Raw genomic sequence first — 25,373 nt, 5'->3', positions numbered from 1 at the left:
ATATCCCTAAAATGGATATTAAAATGCCTGACTCACTTTATGAAACATTGTGAAATAAAATACAAACTCTGCTCAGACGGTATGAAGACATTTTTCTCTTAGTCCATATAAAAACTGGACTTTAGAAAAGCATAAATATTACTTTTATGCATTTGTCAAAGAATTAACTAAATCTGCTGCAGTCTTTTGATTGTAAAAATGATTGCTACAACTTGCTTAATTACCCTAGTTTTGTCTAATAAAGACAAAAAGCTCTTATGGGTATAGGTACCTTGCCTCACTTGATTGCATCCAGAGAGCCAGGTAGTGATAATGCTGAAAAATTGTGCTTTTCTTCCTTCATTAAGGATATTTGCTGGTTAATCAGAACGTGCAATTTCCCTTTTCTTTGGAAAAAGGCATCTAGATACTGTGCTTTAAACCAGTAGTTCCATTTCGGAGGAAGTTCTCTGAGCTGAGACACAAGATGCCAGACTCTCACACTTCAATGACCTCATTTATCCATTTAGGAAAAGCTAGATAAATTTTCTGAAATTGAAATTACCTCAACATCTTTCTCTGATATTGACTAATTCGCTGATCTCTGGTAACTATTCAAATTTCAACCTAAATCTTAAAAACGAAAATGTTGTAAAAAAGGCTCCTACTAATTTAAAAATCAAATAAACAAAATTCCCTAACCAGCTTTACTTAAACTCATTACTTCGTTTTTTCCTAAGCTATCAGATCTTCTTTCCTAGAGTTTAAAGTTGTTGTTCCAGTGTAAATAAACCTATATAGCTTGAATGCAGATTATATCCCTGGCTTTTGTTTTTCATACTAAAACAAAAAAAATACAAAATTTTCCTTAGAAGCGTTCTTATTTTGAAAGACTTAAAACAGAAACATCTAGTTAAAAGCTTTTGCCTTAAATCAGCTTCTTCTTTTTTTAAAGAAGCCTTTTTTTTTTTGGTAGGAACCCATAACATGATAAAGTTTAAAACCACAAGGAACTTCTTTTCTTGAGTAACCTTTTCTTACCAAATAGTGGTTCCCACAACTGATTTCCTTTCAGGGTATATTTTACTACCTGGTTACAAACTCCCAAAAACAAGTATGTGTGTGTGTGTGTGTGTGTGTAACTCAAAATCTGAAATTCACCTACAATTGGACCTACTTGGCTAGACATCCAGCATAGTCAAAACCAATAACTGTGATATTGCATATTCTTGAAGAGAAATATTATGGTAACTGATCTATTTTATTAAGTTTTCATGGGTCTAATTGAAAAAATAGGATTTTTTCACACATGGAGGTAATGCTACTTATTCTGCAAGTCAGTAGGTATTTCTTTTGAATTATTTTAATTAATCTGTTTACACATTGTCCCCATGGTAGATTAGATGATTGTTCTCAATTCTTCACACCCTCCCTCTGCTATATGAACTTCTAATAGGAACTATTTCTCTACCCCATTGATGTTGGGCACGATCAGGTATGTGACTTGCTTTGGCTAATTGAATGATAGCAGCCATGAGTATAGGCCTTAAATAAGTAGTTTGACTTGGCCTGTTGTGATCCCCCAGAAGAAGAACGTGCCACAGAACTAATGGGATTGTGGAGGCCGGTGAAGTATACCTGATCCCAACCTGGAAGCTTTGATAAAAGCCCTGCTGTCCTGCAATAGAAGCAGAGCAGTCCCAAATCATCAACAGAACCATGAACAAGGAAAATAAAGGCTTCCTTTTATGAGCCACTGAGTTTGTTACTCAGCATTAGCCTAACAATAGCTGACTAATATAGCCCATATTTCACTTTGTGTTTGGTGGCATACATATGTGTGAAAACTGACTGATAGAGTCATATCCTTATATTAACTCTCAGCCCCACAATATGCAATGACCAGGAGATTTAGAGACTCAAATAATCAAGAACATCCCAATAACCAGTGCTAATATCAATGAGGACGCCAGACAAATTCAAAACACTAGATAGTTTTCCACAATGAAGTTGAAGAAAAAGAGAGTAAAGGAATCAACCAAAATATAAGAAAATCTAAAGCTGTAAGAGCCTAATAGAAATAGCCAGAGTGGGAAAGAAGGCTTGTATTTAGCCAAGCAATCTGCCTTCTGCTCCACTGGCCAAGTATTTAGTGTCATAGTCCAGCTCTGAATTCTCCCCTGATGTCAGAGAGCCTGAAGTGTTTCACTCTGTCGTGATCTCTTCCCTTTTCTCCCTTTGTATGTTGCAACTAGTAACATTAGCACTTTTTCCTCCCAAATCTCAGGGTAAGGAGAACAGGCATATTAGAGAAGAGATAAAGAGGTTTCCTGTTAACATGAGTGGATCCTTCAAAAACCTTCAGGAAAAGCTCCTTTTCCTCTCTGTGGTCTCTCTCCAGTTTTATTAGAGGAGCCACAAAAGAAAAACTGAGAGGTTGAATATATCCCTGAGATGCTTATTTTCGGATAGGGGGTTTTTACATTTATATTTTTTGAAGTCCCCCACAAGATTATAGTAACATTTCTGTATTTCCGCTGGTCAATGTTAGTGATGCAGTTCTCAGCAATCGTCCAAAGGACAATTAATTTATATAGTACTTTTGGTTAAAAACGAGGCACCAAGTTAATACTTTTTTTTTTTTTTTAAGAGACAGGATCTCACTCTGTCACCCAGGCTGGAGTATAGTGGTGTCATCATAGCTCACTGGAGCCTCAAACTCCTGGGCTCAAGCTATCCTCCTGCCTTAGCCTCCTGAGTAGCCAGGACTACAGACATATGCCATCACATCTGGCTAATTATTTTCATTCTTTTTTTAGAGAAAGGGTTTCTGCTATATTGTCCAGACTAATCTCCAACTCCTGGCCTCAAGCAATCCTCCCACCTCAGTCTCCCAAGTCTCCAGGACTACTGGCATGAGCTAATATGTTGAATATTATAAAATACTTCTCCCATCCTCTTTCTATCGTAAGAATGATTTTGGTGCATTTCTTTGTATACATTATTTTTTATATACTGGATAGTACTGTATGTAAAACTACTGTAAAAATTTTTTCATATGACTACAAACTACTGAGTCTTAACATTTTTCTGCTTCCACAGCATTGACTTACCTATTTCCACTAGGGCCATCCAGATTACACATAGTATCTTTTTCATAATCATTATTTATAATGGCTGCATGATCTTCCATTGAGTGGATGTATCATAATCTAGTTAACTATTTCCTGTTGCCAGATTTTAGGCTGAATAGTTCACTATTACAAATAACTTTCCTATAATGGAGTATGAATGTTAGGCATGTATTTTTTAATCTTTGAATTATTTCCTTAGCATAAATCCCCAGAAGATTCTACTGGACAAAAGGATATGGATATTTTAAAATCTCTTGATGGATATTACTAAATTTATTTCTAAAAGACTCTTCTAATTCAACTGGTAATATATAAAAGTACTAACAAGCTTTAAATATTTTGTGGATGTTGTTTTGTTTTGTAGCTAAACGAATGGAAGAAAAGAGGTACCTTATTATCATTTTAATATTTACTTTTTTTAAATTAAAAGTGAGGTGGAACATTTTTTCATATTTATTAACTAGATGATCTCTTCTTCTCAATCTCTATTTACTTCATTATATATCATGAAGGAATTGAAGTAGCTTTCAAGTAGTGTTCATCAATAACAAAACATATACTTATTGTTTCTTTTTTATGTGGATGTTTTATGTGGGTCACACCACGGATTTGTATATAAACCTATTCCCACAAAATGAGTCTGTCAACTAGGACCACTCTTTTAAAATCACAAACAAAAACAAAATCCAAACAATGGCAAAATCTTTCTGAAAAAAAATTTCTTGAACATCTTACCAGTATTTACCTTGATCCCAAAGCATTGAGTTTGTAGAGGGATCTAATCAACTTAGCAAATCAGCCAAAAACAACAGTACATGACAGATCAAACTCCATTTGAACAAAGCCCACAATCCCAGAGGGCAGAAGGAAAACCAATGAGGGGAAGTTGAAGGGAGTTAAGATTCTTGCCTATAAAATAAAGGACAGTTAACCCCCAAATGGACATGGGCTGTTCTGGGAAGGAGCAGCAAAGATGCAGGTCAGGAGTGGTTTGGAGGATGAATGTAAGCGGGTGGGTGCGGGAGGCCTACTGCTGAGTGGAATGGATAGAACCTCTAAAGTCCCTTCCAGCTCTGTTTTCCCTAGGTAGCCCTTGGACCTGAACTTGTTGGTCCTGGGAATAGGAGACTGCTTTGTATAGGAGAGAGAAAGAGGAAGAACCTTTCCTTCTCTTCTTGAGGGTGGGGCTGACCACAGTCAGAATTTCAAAATAGAGCTTATCTTTGGCATCTTCTCACTTCCTTTTCTGTACTTTTACTTACCCTTTCCCCAGACCTCAGCTGCCCAGTGTTCTGACGGGGCCCAGTCTCTAAGCAGCTCCACTCGTGCTGTGTTGCTCCTTTCTAACCACTTCAAAGCTCCTGTTCTTTTGATACAGCTCACTTCAGCTAGGTGTTGAGAGGAAAGCAATCTGTTTGAACCATTTGCACTGTAAAATGTGAACGACTGATAGTACCATGACCTTCCCAGACAGGTATGAATTTTTAAAACAAGACATTTCTAAAGCCAATAGCATCATTAACTAACAGCATGTAGTAAATTAAACTCCAATTACTAGCCCTTCTAGAGTTCAAGTTCCAGATCCATTAATTACTGTCTGGTGATCCTGAGGAAATTACTAAGCCACCCTGTGTTTCAATATTCTCATCAGTAAATGAGGAAGATATATAATTAAACCAAAGAATTTTGTGTAACCAGCCTAGCATATAATGCTTGACATATAGGTCTTGGTATGTGTTAGTTATTATTCTCCCCTCTGCAGTCCTCCCTGCAAAGGCGTGATCATGCGTTCCTTGTTCTCTTCTTTCTGTCTCTACTTCAACATCCATAACCCATATTCCTTGGGCTGGGAGGTGAGTATCCATGTCAGAGTCTGGGCAGCTGAGAACCGTATGTAAAAGGAGGACTTCCTCATTCAGCTGCCTCTGTTTTTCTATTGCATTAGTTTCTGCCATGACATTTTTTATATTTTTCCCTTATCTTTTCTTTGTGTTCATTTCATTTTTTTGTTTGGTCGATTGTTAACTTACAGAGTTAAATTTTGATTTGAAAATTTGGTTAATTTATTTTCAATGTCTCTTATTTTCTAATGTGCATATTTAAGGTATAGTTCCCCTCAGAGTAGCATATTGACTGCAACCCACAGATTTTGTAAAGTAACGTTTCTGTGCCCAATCATCTTTACATGATTTATAATTTCATTTGGTTTTCTTCTTAACTCAAGAGTTATCTTATTTTTAATTTGTAATTCATAAATAGTCTTACTATCTCTGTATTCTTAGAATAAATAAATGTAGCACTTTAGGCATGAGAGGTCCAGCAGCCAACTGGTGGCTGTACGGCCTTCCTCTTTATTTCTATAAATGATGAAATGATTCACTCTGCAAAGTTTGCATTAAGTGCAGGTAAACTTTAAATGAAAAGATGCTTCATTAAACATATTTTTTAAATAGTTTCAGTAAACCATAGAAACAGGTATCCATTTAAATAATATTCTATACCACAAATGAACTGAGTTCTGTTGATGTGAAAAATAATGAAACCTGTAATTAAAACAAAAGTATGACAAGTCTGAAAAATAAAAACCGTGTGTGTGTGTGTGTGTGTGTGTGTGTGTGTGTCTGTGTGTGAAAGAGAGAGAGAAAGAGAGACAGAGAGAGTTATCTTCACACAACAAGCTAAACTTTGGCAATATCATATTAGTGGTTTAAGCCTAGGAAGTTTAATTTTGAAACTGCTGTTATTTTTACAGGCACATTTGGGAGTTCTCTGCTGATTATAAGATTGCCTTATCTTAATGAGATAGCTGAACTGACATCCTCATAAACTGGGCTAGTTGTGTACTTACTTAAACATTTATCTTTCTCCCACAAGCACTGTAATCCAAGTTATCAGCATATTCGTGTGAAAGTTAAGAGATCACAATCCACTGTACATTTGGATTGTATAGGGTAACCAGACAGTCTGGATTGCCCAGGACGGGGGGTTTCCCAAGATATGGAAATTTCAGTGCTGGCATGGGGACTGAGATAGTTAGTCACCCTACTTATTTCCCAACAAGTCAGAGCATTACGCAAGGCCCATCTTATAAGCAGGTAGAGTAAGGCAGACTGTCATTGATTTTGTGTGATTTAAGGGCTACGAGAAAGACCATTCTGCCCCCAAATTACCCACAGACTCTAATAGCACTATCCTCTTTTCCAATCTGCAATTTCCACCGTTAGAATCATTCCTTCGGTTACTTTTCTTTTTATCTAGAATTACACATCAAAGACCCAGGCATTGTCTTGAACAAAGCCCAAAGAAGAGTTCTGGACTCTCTCATCTCACAGCCTAAAGAATCCTTTGAAAAGCCTTAAATCACAGTGTAGCGAGGGCAATGGTAAATGCACAGGGCCAGGTTCCCCTGTGTATCTCCAGCTGCCCCATTCTGCACACTCTGTCAGGCCCTTGGTACCTTCATCCTGTATCGCTACCCTCTCCTAAACACACCCTCCTGGTGTAGAATAATGTTTAAGCCTTCATAAAGCTTCAAGGCTTACCTCTTCAAAGGACATATTCATTTTAAGTGGGAATAAAATTTCTGGTTTGTCTTAAGCCTAAGAAATAAGGCACAAAGTGAGAAATTTCAGGCATAGATGTGGAAAGGAGAAAACACGTAGTTTTCTGCAGCCCCCGATGCGCTTAGGCTACCACCCTCCAGAAGTACAGAGGATACTACGGAGACCTGCAGGTAGGAAGGTTTCACCAGACAGGTAAGAATATCCATTCATTCTTTCAACAGACATTCATTGAGAATTTACTATGTGCCAGGGACATTAGACCATTGAGATAAATGAGAGTTTTTTTCTACCCACAGGACCTTCGGGTCCAGGTGGGAAGGAGACGTGTGTGGTAAGTGCCGTGGAGAAGCACGCATAAAGTGTTAGAGGAGGAGGAAGGGGGAACCCTGCGTGACTATAGCAGAGGGGAAGTCAGGGGTTGCAGGATAGACATGGTGAATACAGAATTTAGGCCTACAACACCTGCACTCCTAAAATAGGCTGAGAGAGAAAGCCATGTTTAAAAAGCAAACTTTTCCCTAGTTTACCAACTCCACTGTGAAACTGAGTTTTGAACACAGAAATAATCTTCTCTATTAAAAAATCCTAACCATAAAAGTTGGAGGAAAAAAATTATACATGTTACATATGTATATATACTTAGTAAATATATAATATATATTAAAACAACTAAAAATTGAAGTAAATTTAATAGTGTAAATAGCTTATGCAATTTTAAGGGAACCACAAACTCAGAAACTATTTTTCTGGGGAGAGTGATGATTCAAAACCCCAAATTTTATTAAAAGAAAAGATTTCAGCTTTTGTGGATAACAGCTTTCGCTTTGTTGTTGCTCTTGCTGTTGTTGTTACTTGTATCTCTTTCTGTTTCATTTCACAGAAATAAAAACTGTTACTCTTTTATTATTTCCACTTTCCAAATTATATAACACTAACTGAATCTTCTTTCATTCTTAGCCTCACAATTAAAACTTCCAACCCACATTCCCCTTGCCCTGCCTTTTACATATCAGGAATCTAACTAAGCGATCAGTGCTGGCTTTTTCGTTTGCACCTACTTAATTTCAACAGCACAAATTGGCACTTTCTGCAGGAAGCACTATACATTTTCAAGGAAACAGTGGAGATTGATATATGTCACATTACCCAAGGCCCATCAAAGTTTGGAAGTAAAATGGAATTCTTAGGTAGTGAAAAGAAGCACTCAAGGGCAGTGTGGACCCCTCCCTAAATCTCTTGGCCAGACAGTTTCTTGGTAAGTTTATTTAGAGGGCAACTGTAGGAACAAAGTGATGGTCCAAATTGTGGGGAGGAACCACACATTAGGCAGAGGTTGTAGGTGACATCTAAAGTCCCTTCCCAGTCTAAGATTCTATAAAATTATCTTTTGGGAATTCTTTGAATCTTGGCTTGATGGGCCTCCCCCGTGCCAGACAAACCATGTATTCTGTCAGATGCCTTCCTCTATCTGCTTTTCTTCAAGGAAACAACTGACTGACCCAACTCCTAGGCCTGGGCTTCCTGCTACTGTTGCCACCCAAAGCCAGAAATCAAACAGAAGATTAACAAACACTGAGTGAGCATATTTTGTGTACAAGCTACTAAACTAGGTCTGGGGGAATTTTTAATAGTTGACCACATAACATGTAAACCATGAAAATTTTAAAACGCCATGAAAACTTTAAAAAAATAAGGGTAATCAAAAGATGTCGGCAGGAAGTACTGTACAGTGATAAGGGAGTGAATAGCTAGTTCTGGGTTCTAGTCCTGTTTACCATCTCTGTGACATTGAGCAAGTTACTCAACATTGCTAATCCTTTACCACATCTGTAAAAGGAGACAAGGAGAGTGCTTTCCTCCTAGGACTGCTGTGAGGGTCAAATGAGGTGACTCTGTAAAATGCTTAACAGGTGGAACACAGAGTACACATGTGGACTCGATTCTTCCACTTGCCTCTCCATGCCTTCTCGGTCCTTCTCCAGCCTCCCTGCATCCTGGGAGGCTAGTCTGTGTGGCTTCTGCTTGGACTTGGTCACCTGAGAGGCCCAGTAGAGCATGGAGGGAAGTAAGGGGGCAAAGGCGAGGTGTATATTCTCCAGATCCCTACCCGGAGGGTTGCCACGAGGCTGTTGAGGTCCCCTGACAGATGGCCACAAGGCCTGTGAAGTGGTCTTTCCACCCAGCCTTCGGCCTTAGATGAGGTAACTGTGCCCTGTGCCCTGCCTCGGGTCAAGCACTCTCCCAGGTGGTTTCTTACATGCTCCCTGAACCGTGAATATTAATAGTTGCTCTGTGAAACGCTCCTCAGATTACCCAATTGGCGTGTGCCACTTCATAGAGTAGCCAGGAGCAGCCCGAGCTGCAGCCCTTGCAGAGCAGTAGCAGTTGTGATTACTGGAGTATGAGATAAAGCAGCAACCGAATTGTAACACATGGCAAAATGCATAGTAGTAATATAAGGGGAATAAATTCCGCTACCTGCAGAAGGTAGCTGGAATATCTCAGATACATATCATTCCCTACTTCTCAGACCTTTCGTAACATACCTGAGGAACAGCTTTCTTTGAAGAATCTCCTCTCATGGGGGTTGACAGATTTAGAAAACACCAACAAATAGGATGGCCAGTTAAATTTGAATCTCAGATAAACAACAAATAATTATTTCAGTGTATGTCACAAACGTTGATGCGTTTATCTGAAATTTATTCATTGCTTATCTGAAATTCACATTTAACTAGGCATCTTGTGATTTATTTGGCAACCCCACCTCTCGTGGAAAGATTTGGACCCTTTCGTTCATTGTTTCTTAAATATGTATTTAAGAACACACTAGCCATTACAACTGAGTGGGAGAGTCGGGCTTCATGATTGACCGGTACTTTCCCATGGAAAAATGTGTTCATATCAAACTGAGTGCAAAGTGATGAGTGCAGAAAGGCCAACCCCTGGGTCACATTCTGTTTAAGAGATATCAGGTGTGTCTTCCCTTTCCCCCCAGCCCTTCCAAGTACAACTGCCCTCTACACTGCCCCTGGCCAAGGAGATTATGAGGACCACAGTTGATTGGATCAGATAAAAGGACCACTGCCTGACAGTGACCCGTGTCATCTGGTATAGAAAGTTGAGCTGGACTGAGCAGATTTCTGATATCTCTAAGGAATTCTGACTAAAGGAATGAGGCAGTTTGCAATGGCAGCTCTAGGAGCTGGATGAGCCTTGTGCAAACTGAATTTGAAGCAGCAGAAGTTGAGGTAGACGAAATATAGTCATCAAAGGAGGAAAGAATACACATAACAGAAAAAGCAAACATGCAAAGAGTATCTAGGATCCATTAATCATGGGAAACCAGAGGAATGCTTCACTTACGAGAGGTCTCCAGAGCCTCGTAGAATGCAGAACCAACCTCTGGCTCCTGTCTCCCCAAAGCTCAGTTCTTTTGCTTTCTCTTGCATGGTTAGGAATGTAAATTCCCTCATGTCCTTAAAATACCCTCCTCTTTATCTGCAGTAATTCAAGGGAGTCTCCTTGAGAACAAAAACCCAAACGACTACCCTGTACCTGCTCCATGGGTTCCTGGGCCCCCATCAGGTGAGGCAGTTTCCAACTTTGAAGAAATTCATATGCAACCTCAGCCCTGTGGGAGTTCAAAACTCCAGTATCAGGAAACAGGGTGAGTGGCCTGCAGTGAAGGAAGCAATCCATTCATTTGGGACTCTAACTTCTAGGGGTCTCTCTTATTGGAAGGCCTTGATGACAGCGGGGCAGCACTGCTCTTCTTGTCTCTCTTCCTTTTCCTCTTGCTCCCATTCCCTGCTACATGTATGCATGGCAGTGCTGCAGCTGTGGCTGGGCCAGACCCTAAGCAGAAACCACTGCAGCAACATAACCTAGTTCTTCAGAGAATCTACCGTCAGTGTGTCACCATGTAGGTGTTTTGTTCATATGGTAATATTAATATATTCCCATATAATGAACATTAACAGTAAAAAACAATCAGGATAGGCCGGGCGCGGTGGCTCACACCTGTAATCCTAGCACTCTGGGAAGCCGAGGCAGGAGGATCGTTTGAGCTCAGCAGTTTGAGACCAGTCTGAGCAAGAGTGAGATCCCGTCTCTACTAAAAATAGAAAGAAATTAGCTGGGCAACTAAAAATATATAGAAAAAATTAGCTGGGCATAGTGGCGCATGCCTATAGTCCCAGCTACTCGGGAGGCTGAGGTAGTAGGATTGTTTGAGCCCAGGAGTTTGAGGTTGCTGTGAGCTAGGCTGACGCCACGGCACTCTAGCCCGGGCAACAGTGAGACTCTGTCTCAAAAAAAAAAAAAGTAAAAAAAAAAAAAAATAGTTTGATGGTTCCTCAAAAAGTCAAACATAGAATTACCATCCAATCCAGCAATTCCACTCGTGCGTATATGCCCAAGAGAACTGAAAGCAGAGAAGTAAACAGCTAATGTTCATAGTAGCATTGTTCACAATAGCCAAAAGGTGGAAATAATCAAAAAATCCATCAACAGATGAATGAATAAATAAAATGTGTTATATTCACACAATGCAATACTCTTCAGTGATAAAAGGAATGAAATTCTGATATATGCTACAATGTGGAATAACTTTGACATATGCTAAGTGAAAGAAACCAGACACAAAAGGTCACATATTGTATGATTCCATTTATATGAAACATCCAGAATAGGTAAATCCATAGAGACAGAAAGCAGACTAATAATGGCCATAGGTTGGGATTATGGGAGAATGGGGAGCAACTACTCAATGGGTATGGAATTTCTAGTCAGAATGATGGAAAAAGTTCTGGAAATAGTGGTAATAGTTACACAACACTGTCAATGTACTTAATGCCACTGACTGTTACACTTAAAGTGAGTAAAATGGTAAAGTTTATATATGTTTTACCACAATTAGAATATACTTTATGTTATGTATATTTTACCACAATTTTTTTAAAAAACCAACTATTAGGATTTCCAAGTCTAGGGCTTCTGTAAGCCAACCCTCCCAGCCAGTTCTAAGGCAGTAGGAACTGCTGCACATTAGAATTATCTGAGGAGCTTTTAAAAATCCCAGAGTGAGGACCACACCTCAGACCTACTAGAGCAGAGTCTCTGGAGGTGGGCATCAATATATTTTAAAGCTTCCCAGTTTATTCCAACGTGCTGTCCAACCACATTCTATCAACCATATTTCTTCAGACTAATAAAATTCCTCTATAGCCTTCCCCCAAAGGCCCAGATATTATCATCGGGTACTTTGGATAACTCGATATTTCTTTTCATCGCTTCTGTTTTTGTATGATTTCGCATGTTCCTGTGGATCCAAGTATAGATCTAGAAACATCCATTTTATGAGCTAAAGTTATTTCCACATCTTGGTTGCAGTATATAAAATATAATTATCAACATTTCAGTGAGACTTTGTGCTAGATAATTCAGGAATAAATCATATAAGATCACAACAGTTTTGCCACTGATGTCAAAACCCTTCCTTTTCCCAACATCAAGCAGTAATAAAGTTGACAAGTACATTTAAGACTCCCAAGGAGGCTGGACACAGTGGCTCACACCTGTAATCCTAGCACTATGGAAGGCCAAAGCAGGAGGATCACTTGAGGTCAGGAGTTCAAGACCAGCCTGAGCAAGAAAGAGACCCTGTCTCTACAAAAAATAGAAAAATTAGCCGGGTATGGTAGTGTACACCTAGTCCCAGCTACTCTGGAGGCTGAGGCAGGAGGATCGCTTGAGCCCAGGAGTTTGAGGTTGCAGTGAGCTACATGACGCCGCTGCACTCTAGCCAGAGTGACAGAATGAGACTCTGTCTCCAATAAAAAAAAGAGTCCCAATGAAACATATTTCAAAATGCTGCCAATTATTTTTAAATAAGGTTACTTTATTTCACAATTTTACTGACAAGATGCAGAAGCTTCAGGTTTCAAGGGGTCTTAAAGAAAATTCATGAAGTCTCTAGTAATGATGGTGATTAGGAATTTAAATACTAATATCCAGATGTTTGAAAAACTCATTGCTGAGGTGTTTAATAGAGTTGGTAAATCGATGTTTACCAAACAATGGATGTTGTTTACAAAAGACAGCTCATGTTTAGCATCAACTTGTCAGATTAAACATAACCTAAGGAGAACAGAAGAGAAATTTCAGAGCTTCACTCTAAATTAACTTTTATCTGATGCTGGTACATACAATCTTGGTGCCCAGTCTAACTGGCACAACCCATCTGGAAAATATATGGTTCAAAAGCCACAAAAAGTTTATAAACCTGCAATATGCAGCAGTAAAGAATGATAGCAATGTACCTAAAAAGATAATGCAAAATATAAAATCATTGAAGGGAGGAAGAGAAGAGAAGCCAATAGAGCAAAGAATTTGTGATAATGATTACTCAAAATATGGTTAATTTAAGCAAATTGTTGATGACAACTTAAAGGTTCAATTATGATATCCAATAATGTTGATTTTATAGTAAAAAGCATTGAGAGACAAGCATTTAGAGCAATAAATAAGGACACTATATTAATAGAAGCCATAGTAAATAATGCAAAAAACAAGAATCCTGAATTTATCTTCCATATTTGGAATAGCAATAAATACATAAAATAAAAACTTACAGAAGTAAAGTAGAAATATAACCATGGTAAGAGGTTTTAATCCTCTGCTTTCAGAATGCTATCTATCAAAAAGATAAAGCATTAACAAGAATACTACAGATCTGAATAACTTCTTCTATTGCTCAGTGCCTCTTAAAAGGGCTTCATGGAAAATTCCTCTCAGAGCTCACAGCCAAGACAGAATTTCCTCTTCTAATTAACAGATACTCTTTCTAAGCTATACAAGACAATAGGACTATTTCATAAAGATTTGACATTATAAAACCCATGTAGTCCCTGCTTTGTCAAGACTGCTAAAAAGCTCAGGACCAAATTTTGCTCTAATGACGTCACTTTCTTCTGTCAAGACTTTTTAATATAATATTAATTCTCTCCTTCTCTGCTTGGATTTCTGCCTTTTATCCTGCATTATTGGTTGTTGATCTTGATGTATCTGTGCTTTTATTTTAAGCCACCTCAAATCCTTTTTGAAGTATACATGAGAAATAAATCAATACAAATGTAGATCTGAACACAGCATCTAATAAAACAGAACAAATTGTTCGCAGCTGTTGGAAATCCCTGGCCTTCCTAGGAATGGGCTCTTTTAAGACTAAACAGGACCAGGCAGACCTCCCCGGGCCAAGGCCTTTAAAAGACTCCTTATCATTTGCATAAACCAGCATTTAAATGCATGGCCCAATCCTGGTCCACATGTGAGATCTTTTGGCCAGCCATGTCATGCAATCTCTGCTACATAGGTTTGAATCTATGCTTCTGACAAGCCTCGTGTGCATGGGCCCTTCTCCTTTCCAGTTTCTGGCTCAGTCTTCACTTTGGCTTCCTCAGCACTGATACTTCTCCAATGCTTACTGGCATCCCTGCTAAGAAGTTTTCTCACCTAGCTAATCAAGCAGGCTGGCTAATTCCTCCCAGAGCCAACTCTTCTCCAACACCCAGACCTAACCGAGCCTGCTTTGGTCCTGGCACCATAGGAGACACTATGAAAATCACATGGAAATCAAGAGAATTTGAGACACAGGCTTTCTTTCAATGCAATGCAGATTACGGAATGAAAAACAATTAGAACAATATCTTATAATTATAAATAAAGCAGCAATTCTATTTATCAGTGCTAGAAACTTGAAAAAAAATAAAGACACATGGAAATGTTAACAATGTTTCAAAATCTGTGCAAAGAAAATATTATATACTATTTTAGCCTTAATATCACTCCTAAGTTACAAGCTCAAATTTCCAAATTTCTTTTGTATATCTCATTCATCCACCCATCAAATATTTATTGAGCATCTACTGTATGTCAGGTCTGTGCTGGGCAATGGGGATACACAAGAGAAGATGAGAAATTAAGAGCTTACAATTTATTTAGTGGTGGGGAAGGCAATTTTACTTATAAAATGAGTGAGTACAGGAGGTGATGGAAGCACAGACAAGAGTCCCCTAGTGGTCTTCCAGGAATGGGATGGAGGCCCTCAGTGAGAGCCGATGGGTGAGCGAGGGCAGGGCAGGACTGGAAGCAGTTGGGGGATTAGGAGATCATAGTGGGCTAGCCAGAGGCGGGGGTGGGGGCCAGAGTTAAAGATGAGGTCAAGTTGATGGGACTTGCTGACTAAACAGTAAGGTGAGGGAGGGGAAGAGGTATGGGTGATACCAGACTTCCAATTTTGGCAGAACAGTGGCATTTACTGTGACAGGCAACATAGGAGGAGGAGCATGACTGGGAGGGAATATGATGTGTGGAGCTAGTTATGTTTCTAAGGGATAGAGGAAAAGAAAGAGGGAGATGGAGAGAAAGGGAGAGGGGAAAGGGGGAAGAAAGGGTGGAAGGATTGAAGACTGATGACCCCAGGATTACTGACATCTCCACTGACCACAGATGCTGCGGGAAGGATGAAGATGACCCTAAACATACGCTTGCCCTTTCTTGCTAGCTGGGTATTGACTTTACACCCTTATACTTGGAGACCTGGACTGTATGGTGTGTGAGCTGGAAACATTCCATTTGCCTAGGCTAGATGCGAGTTGAGCACCTTGGAGCAAACTTGGCAAAGCTCTCTTCTTTATGCAATTCCCCTAGGCCCACAAATCATAGAAAGGAGGGATGACAATCTAAGATGAAGAGGTGAAAAAGAGGGATTATCTGGAAGCCCTAGGGTTGCAGCCTAAAGGCTTCTTTTTCTCTGGTTCCCGTTTGGCTTTCTAAGGATGGGTATAGGACATACTTCTTCCCAACTAGAAAGTTCAGGCCCCTCTCAGTGAAGCTTCATGTAGGAAACCAGATGACCAAGAGACAAGCCAAAGTAGATTAGTGAGTCACAAATAGGCTGAATGAAGCAAACCTATGCCAACAGCTAAGGAAAAACTGTTGGACTCAAAAGAGCAGTAATTTTATAGGTGAGAGAAGGAACATTATTCGTGACTCCAGATAGCGGAAAAGGCCTTCATTACCTTTGATCTAAACTTGTCCCAATGCATTTGATTCTTGGGGTGAAACTAGCAGGAGTATCAGTAAAAGTGCTCAGATCTTAGCAGCATTAGACAAGTCCCAGAGGCAGAAAGACCAATCATATTTCTACTTATGACCTGCTAACAGCCAGGTCATAAAAAGGTGGCTGGAAGTATGTTAAGGCCTGGCACCTAAAGCAGAGTGACCAAAAGAGTCCCACTGTAAAAGATCTCAGGATAAATGACAGAGTGTTTTTGAGAGAAATAAGAGAAACAAAGATGTAGATTTTTACTCAGACATGGAGACAAAGTATAAATGCAAAGTAGATGAGGATAGAGAGGTATGCTCTTTTTGAATCCATACATGCACACAACCGACCACCTTCTGAGCTACAAAGACATCAGTCCAAATACCATTTGAAATTATTCCTTGACCACTGGAAGATTCAGATTGCTCAAATCTTTGATGAGTCAATGAGTACTCTTTCCTAGGAAATTTATAGAGCATCTCTGTGTAAGCTATCGGACTGTGCACAGGCTTAATTACGCACCCTGAGGGATAGTAAGGATTGGACCTGAATGCATGTGACCTCTCAGTGTCGAGGGTGAGTCACAGGGGCACTTTGACTTGGATTTGGCACAAGAGAAGCAGAGCAGTGGCCTGCCAGGTTCTGACAAGTGTTTCTTCTTCAAGTTTTTTTCTTAGCACTTCTCTTAATCCGTAGAGAATGTGCAGTTATCCAAACACAGAAAGTGAGTCCCTGCAAGCGGAGCCTCTGGAGAGACTCTTTAGGTAATCACTTCCCAAATGCAAGTGTCCTTTGCCATCTGCCCCTAGGAGAACATAATCACTCATTTCAAGGAGGCATAAAATGTACCCCTCTTCCAAGTAACAGCTGCTCTTCAAGACAGCTGGGCTGGAGGGTGAAGCCGGGGATCTTCAAAGTAAGTCTGGACTCAGATATAGAAAGAAGGGCTTCTTTTTTCTAGAGGTTGTTTTCTTATCTAAGGTTCTGCAATAGCCTCCTAATTTGGGGTCCCCTGGAGTTGTATTATATAGTAGCCCTGGGTGAATATTGTTGCTGTGATTGAGAATAAAATCTAACTTTCAGCTTCCCAGAAGCCATTGTAAACAAGGAAGTTTAGTAATAATTGTGTGTAGTTAGCTGGGAAAAAGTAGTATGAAAATGTCAGAAAAGAGAGGTTTTCCTAGACATAGGATTCAACCATGGATACAGAGCATCCTCAGATTTTGGTATCCTCAGGGAGGTCCTGGAACCAATCCCCTGTGGATACTGAGGGACAAATTTACTAACTTCTGGGAGAAAGTCCTTGTAGGTCACCATATACAGGCACACCGAGTGATTTGGTGGAAAAATGTTTTCAATAATAGTTGTTTTGCAAGTGCAAAAGCAGAAATAAAATTGTTCTATCTTGTAGAAACCATTGATAAAAGTAGAAAACATAACATTAAAATTTAATTGAGTGAAGGAGACTCTTCAGAGTTGATTTGAGTTGAGTTGGTTCAAGTTAATAGTTGTCCAGTGGTTTAACTTGATCCAAAGATAGAATCTAAAATTAATACAGGAATATATAGATAGCATGTCCTTGGAATTATATTTCCTAAATTCATTTCTCTTCAAGGAGATTTTAATAGAAGCTGTAAAGGTTCTGATTATTCATGCTAGCAAGGGTCTCGAGTGCTGGTAGTATATACTAGGGTCAGCAAACTACATCCTATGGGCCAAATCTGGCCCTCAACCTATTCTTATGTGACCCATGAGGGAAGAACATTTTCTCTTACATTTTTTAAGTGGTTAAAAAAAATCAAAAGAAGAAGATTATTTAGTGAGATGTGAAAATTATATGAAATTCAAATTTCAGTGTCTATAAATAAAGTTTTATTGGAACATAGCCACACCCATTCATTTGCATGTTGTCTATGAATGCTTTTATACTACCACAGCAGAGTAATTAGTTGCAACAGAGGGTGTATGGCTTGCACAGTCTAAAATATTTACTATGGGACCCATTATACAAAAAGTTTGCCAACATCTGGAATATACTGCTGATTGACAACAGACCTCTAAGCTCTTGAAATCAGACAAGTAAATGACAGGATTCCCTAGTGGGAGTCACTCTTAGATTTCCAGGCCCAAAATAATTTAGAGAGATTTCTTCAGGAAGTCTCCTTTAATCTTTTACCATTTAATGATAGGCTTTACTCCTATTTTTATAAATGAGAAAACGGACCTCAGATATTAAATGATGGTGCAAACAGACTTCCTGGTAGAGATGGTACAACAAAGCAGGATTGTAGCATCTCTACTCTTAATAATATTAAATAAACAAAAAAGAAGAAAATCCAACAATTTACCAAAGACATAACCAAACATGAGAAAGAAGATCCATCTTCTGCCATAAACTTTAAAACCACAGAAAAACCAGAAGCACGGCATTGGGGAAGAGTACATCAAAAGTGACTCTCATTAATTATCCTCGATTTTTAACTGAAGTGAGAGACGAGTAAGCAGCCCTAGAAAAAGTCAAAGTCAGGATTTGCAAAGACAAGAAGGGTTTTCCCGTGGCTTGTAGTTTTCCAGGGCATTGTGCTGAGTTAGAGAAATGAATAAGAGCCCTTGGGTGTGGGATATATTGATACCATTGACTGAGAAGAATGACATAAAAGAGCTCACTCTTCTGAGGTTCAGGGAAATCTCAGCAGACACAGCAGAAACCAAATAAAGACTCAGCACAGCCTAGCTCTCCTCCCCAGCACCCATATCTATACTCTTGGTTTGCAGAAAAGTGGATAGAAAATAGCACTTGGATCTTAAAAGGTGTAGAATGGGGTAGATAATCTAGTCCCAGTAAAGGTGAAACAAAGACAATTTGAATCATAGCATGAAGAAAAACACAGAAGATAATCAGAGTTAATAGAGAGGAAAAAAACAAAGAAGTTAAGGCAATTAAAAGGACAGATGATAGATAAGGAGGAAAATGAAGACAATCTATCTAAAAATAATTGGTACCTTTGGAAAAGCTGACAGAATAGAAATAAGTACTGAGAAATACAATACAAGAAATTTTCCCTGAAATGATGGAAGAATTGATTAAAAGTACCCACAGTGCTTTTGTTAAGTGAAAATTTCACATAAAAAAATAATATTTGATTCATATTTTGATTAAGTTATTGAACTTCCATTATAAATAAAGAATATTTCAGGCATACAGACAAAAAAAGCAGTACACTTACAAGGGGGAATAATCAAGTTAGACTTAAAAAAACTCCTTAACAACACTTAATGCTAGAACAAAAGGAAACAATACTTACAATGTTCCGGAGAAGAAAAGTGTATCCCAGAAGTATTACAGACTGTAAAGTTGTTATTTAAAGGCAAGAGGCAGATATTATTTCTTGAAATTTTAAAGAACTCAGTTTATAGTACCCATGAAACCCTTCTTGGAAAAACTATTCAACTATGTAATCCAGCCAACCAAAGTTGAATCAGAGCAAACTCAGGGACGGAGAAGTCCTGGTAGAAGGGCTAATGGTAACCACTAAAGTCTTTTAAGCATTGAATTAAGATGAAACATCTAGGAGAATTATAATTGTAACCCAGAATGCAAAATGTTATAATTCAGGACAAAGTTAAAATACACGAGCAACAAAAATTAGGTGAGTACAAAGGGGTGGGAGAAAATGTAAGAGTTCATGTTACCTTCTTTTTTCTAACAGGGAGTCAATCTGTACTGTCTAAAGTTGAGTATATTTTCTTTTAAAAGTTACCAACTCAGTTATTTTTTATAATTTCTTTTCTTAACCTTAGAGGAATATTCTAGAAAATATCTCTTATCAGAAACCATTATTTAAAGTTCATCAACCTCTTCAGTTGTTCTTCAGTTACTATTTATTTTGTTAAATTCAAATATAGACTACACATCCCTTATCCAAAATGCTTGGGACCAGAAGTGTTTTGGATATCATATTTTCCTGGATTTTGGAATATTTGCATTATACCAGTCGAGCGTCCCTAATCCAAATATCCAAAATCCAAAATGCTCCAACGAGCATTTCTTTTGAGTGTCCTGTTGGCATTCAAAAAGTTTCAGATTTTGGAGCATTTTGTATTCTGGATTTTTGGATTAAAGATGCTCAAACTGTAAAACTAAACTTTAAAATATTTTAAGAGTGATTTTATATATAAATTCAAGTAAAATTAAACATAATAGTATTACTTATAATCCATTAAACCCTAGGGTACGATATTTATTTATTTTTATCTATCCATTATTTTCATCTGTATGCATGAAGAGGTACCTAGAAGTATGTTAACCAAATGTCACACATTATTTTGGAATATGGGACTTTGGGTGGTTTGTTGCTTTTTTTCTTCTTATTTTTTTAAGTCTTTAAGTATTATTTTAGTCATTTTAAAATCTATATGCAGCAAAACTCATCCTTTTGTTATGCAGTTCTTTGAGTTATGACCAATGTACAGTCATGGAACTACCACCAAAATCAAGACATAGAACAGTTTCATCACCCCACAAACTTCCCTCATGCTACTTCTTTGTGTTCAACCCCTCCACCCACTACAAACCCTCAAACCAATAATCCATTTTCTCTAATATTTTTGCCTTTTCCAGAATTTCATGTAAATGGAATAATACAGTATGTAGCCTTTTGAGTCTGTCTTCTTTCACTTAGCATAATCCATTTGAGATGAATTCATGTTGCATATAGCACAATAGTAGTTTCTTCACTTTTATTGTTGAACAGTGTTCCATTGCTTCGATGTTCCACAGTTTGTTAATCCATTCACCAGTTCAAGGACATTTGGGTTATTCTCATTTTTGTGATTATAAATTAAGACACTATAGACATTTGTGTACAGGTTTTCATGTGAATATAAGTTTTCATTTCTCTTGAATAAATGCCCAGGAGTGAGATTGCTGGTTGACATGGTAAAGTATATCTAATTTTATGAGAAATTGCCAAATTGTTTTCCAAAGTGGCTGTACTATTTTGCATTCCCATTGGCAATATATGAGATTTGCAGTTGCTCTGCATGCTCATCATCACTTAATATTGTCAGTTATTATTTATTTAGTTATACTAATACGTGTGCAGTGATAGCTCATGGTTTTAATCTGCATTTCCTTCAGCTTGAATTGTTTGTGGTTTTTTTAGAAAAAATTAGTAATATTAGTAAAATTAGAAAGTATTGCTTAAAGAAAGAATAGAACATTAAAAGCTTTAGAGATTTTCTTTAAAAGTCATAAGAAGATATTTTCATGGTTTTTGCTTTGGAAGTATGGTGTATAGTCAAACAAGGGCCACATATCTTCTTTTCTTTAAGAGACTGTAGCCAGGCACTGTGGCGCACACCTGTAATCCCAGCACTTTGGGAAGCCGAGATGGGAGTCCACTTGAGCTCAGGGGTATGAGACCAGCCTGGGCAATATAGTGAGACCCAGTCTCTACAAAAAATAAAAAAAATTAGCCAACCATGGTCTCATATGCCTGTAGTCCCAGCTACTCAGGAGGCTGAGGCAGGAGGATTGCTTGAGCCCAGGAGTTCGAGGCTCCAATGAGCTAGGATGACACCACTGCACTCCAGCCTGGGTGACAGAGAGAGACTCTGTCTATTAAAAAAAGAGAGAAATTGCATATTAGTCCCAGCTCTGCCACTTTGTAACTGTGAGACCATATCCCCCAGGGCCTAATTCGTCATCCTAAAAATGAGGGTGGCACTACATCAATTATTCTCAATTTTGGCTGAACCTTAAAATCACCTGGGGAGATGTAAACCTGATGCCCAAGCCACATTCCAAACCAGAAACTAAATGAAATCAGAATCTTCAGGGATGGGAACCTAGCATCAGTATTTTAAAGCTTCCCAGGTGATCCTAATGTAGGGAGAAAGCAAAAAAGGAAGGTCAAGAAGGCCTGAGTACGGCCATTTTGGCCAATACCAGACCTACCCACCCCGAACAAAAAGAAGTCGCCAGCAAGTCACAGGCCCGTGCCCACCCAAGGATGGATGAATTACTATGCCAGATGCCTTACAAACTGTGCTTACCTTTCTGTGACAACAGTTTATGATTAATCTTTTTGGCTTGACCACAGCCAATGCTGGTCACATACGGCTGTTTCCCAACAGAGTTTCTGAACAATTAAAAACATTACCATTGCCCTATAAGAGATCCCCCTCCTGCCCCTACTCTGTGAAGTAGGATCTGTTGTCTGTCTTTCTCTCTCTCTCAATAAACTTTCTATCGCTAGCTGGCTTGCTCTCAAATTCTTTCCTGTGTGAAGCCATGAACCCACTTGGCGAGTGCAGGGGCCTTCTTCCCTTTATTAGGGCACCCTTTGCGTCAGTCCCCTAGGCAACAACGAGGATTGATAACTACTCAACTAATCTCTAATTACTCCAAACCCCAAAATTCTTTTAGTCTAATTTCTGCTTTCTCTGGCCTGTTTAAGTCAGGTTCGCCATAATGGAGTCAGATATTCCTTTGCTGAGGGTGGCGTTCTCCTACGCATTGTAGGGTGTTGAGCAGCACCCCTCGCCTCTACGCCCTATACGCCAGCAGCATCGCCCCTGCTCCCCGCCACACCCCCAGTTACCAGTTTTATCAACCAAAAGTGGCTCCAGACATTGCCAAATGTCCGCTGGGAGCCAAAATCTCCCCACTGAGAACCACTACTTTACTGCACGCCACAGTAAACCAAACACAATTCAGTGAAATTTAAAAGCTTTTATAATAGCAATACGTTCTTTTGTGTTTTATCCTAATGTTTTCACCCCAACTTTTTATTAAACAAACTGAGAAACTCTATTTCTAGATTTAGTTAATTTAGAGGTCAGGTTGTCAACAGCCAGCAGAGGGCACCTCTATAAATTGACTGATGCTTCTAATTTTTTCTGAGTTCATGGAGGTAGTGACAATGTAAAAGCACAAGCTGGCAGGTTGGCCCCACAATCCCTGTATGCGGAATGAGGGGCCTGGAGGCAGGAAGACAAGACTGAGGGCTGAAGAAGGATCTAAGGAGAGAACAGATAACACAGGAGAGCCAGGGGGTTGTCAGGCCAAGTGGTCAAAGATATGGGCCACTGATTGGAATTGGTTCTAGAAACTAAAAAGGATTCCAACTATGTGGAGAGCTGAGGTCACTTCTGCTCTCCTAGAGGGGACTGGAGAGGGTGTAGAGAAACATCTAGACTTCTTTCTCCTTTTGCCTGGCCTCTTCCAACTGCCCCTAAAAAAGACCATGTAACAAAGGTATAAACAGCTCCTCTCCCCTTGTGACCTTTGAGACAGCCCAAGATATCACATTGCAACTTCAATAATGTATCACAAATTATAACTACTGCAATGTATTATGCTCAGGGCATACCATCTGGGTTTCTTGAGGGTCTAAAAATTTCAGAAGTCTTCTCTCTAGGCTTGTGGTTTTGTTATTATTCTCAGTAAGATATTACCATTCACTCAGTTTTCTTCAGAGCCATGAACTCTTCTAAAAATAGGTTTTCTAAAGTCAGCTTTGATTACATACCCCTGCTCATTTACCAGCAGGCTTGATTTTCCTTCACTTACTCTCTTCCAACAACAACATATTCCAAACTCTTTCCAGAGGGGACTTGGCCTGATGGTTCAAACAGTTCTAGTTTGACACCTCTTCAGTCTTGTGGCAAAATCAGAGCAGTGCCCGGCTTACAGAGAGATAAACAGCCACCTAAGACAGTGTAACTTTTTCCCAAAAATAATTTATTATATATTTTCCCATTTTAAAATCATACATATGCAGTACAGAATATGTGCAAAGTAGAGAACAGTAGAAAAAAGAAGATGATCAAATCGGTGTAATTTTAGGAACAAGAAAAATCTCTCCCAGTCTGATATTCCATCATTCAATTAAATCATTTGCATCTTCAAGAGTATCTCTATCTGAATGCAAATATACTTAGAAACTGAAGATTTTTAACTGTAGGGAGCAAGGTCCCTGGGACCCTAAAGGGTCACTGAAAAATCACTGACATGAGGTAAATTGATTAATAGGAGAAAAGATATACAAATTTATTTGATGTATATACACAGATGCCTTCAGAATGAAGATCCAAAGACACAGGGAGATTGTCCATTTTTATGCTTAGTTCAACAAAGTATGGACAGCCTTGTTGAAATATGACTGGACAAAAATGCTAATAGACTGAGTGGGGAAACCCAGCAAAGGCTGTCTGTCTAGATTCTTCTTGGCCTCTCTGGGCATGCATTCCTTCCTTCTGGCTAGGGGGCAGGACTCTCACTGGCATGGGGGCGTCTTATGACCTATAGTCAAACAAGCTAGGTCAGATAATTTCTTTATGGCCAGTTTCTACACAGAAGAATTTTAGGTTTTATGGCTGGCTTTCGGGCAAAGGGGTTCTGGCTTTTATGATCCGCCTTGGGGATGAGGGAGGCTAGTTTCTATGGCTTGCCTCGGGGAAGAATGGGATGAGAGGCAGGAAGGCAGCAAAAGGTCAGAGAAAAACTTTTGCCTCTGACGCCTTAATTTTGGGGTACTGTTTTCTGAGCCCCACTATAACTTTAATTTAAATTTTTCTTTGGAATACCGTTTAGCATACAGACTAAGAACTTGGTCTCTGGCTGGGTGCAGTTGCTTGCGCCTATAATCCCAGCACTTTGTGAGATCAAGAGCAGGAAAACTGCTTGAGCCCAGGAGTTCAATACCAGACTGGGCAACACAGCAAGACCCTTTCTCTACAAAAAAATCAAAACATTAGCCAGGCATGGTGACATGCACCTGTAGACCTAACTACTTGGGAGGCTACAGTGGGAGGCTGGCTTGAGACCAGGACTTTGAGGTTACGGTGAGCTATGATCATGTCACTGCACTTCAGCCTGGATGACAGAGAGAGGCCCTCTCTCTTAAAAAGAGAACCTGGGCTTAGGCTCTGGAATCCAGCAGTCTTGGGCTAAGTACCTCTTCTGACACCTACTAGCTGTATGACCTTGGGCAAATGACTTACTCTAGTCAGGTGTCAGTTTCCATTATTAAAAAATAACAATAGAACTAAACTCAGGGATTGTTTTGTGAGACTTAAATGAGATAATGCATGTTTCTTAGGAAACAGAAACGATGTGGGGCATGCTTAGAGCATGTAGTAAGCATTTTCGGTCTCTATATCTAAGAACTTTGTAACGATATCTTTGGAAGATACATTGGATTTTAAAAGTTCCAAACTTTTAATGAACATTGTAGTCTTTGGAGTATCTCAATTTGCCAGTTTCAAGATATACTCAGTTCAGTATAAAGGTCCCTAAAAAGAATTATAAAATCTTAAAGTAGGTCGTCTAGCCCAATACCCTCATTTTATAGAAGAATAAAGTCAGACCCAAAGAGATTAAGTACCTGACCCAAGAAGGTACAGTTGATCTCAGAGCAGGGATAAATTCTACTCTTTAGAAAAAATATAGGCTGATTAGTCCTACATCCATTTTTAAGCCAGTTTCTTATTCCATACATAGTTAATGCCAACTTAATAATGTCACTTTCTTTGGTGAGTTATAAAATGTACAAGCTTTGAGGTCGCATGGGCCCAGCTTTC

Source organism: Propithecus coquereli, unplaced genomic scaffold (assembly GCF_000956105.1).
Source record: "Propithecus coquereli isolate 6110/MARCELLA unplaced genomic scaffold, Pcoq_1.0 Scaffold403, whole genome shotgun sequence".
Lineage (NCBI taxonomy): Eukaryota > Metazoa > Chordata > Mammalia > Primates > Indriidae > Propithecus > Propithecus coquereli.
Note: the sequence above shows the minus strand (reverse complement) of the source record.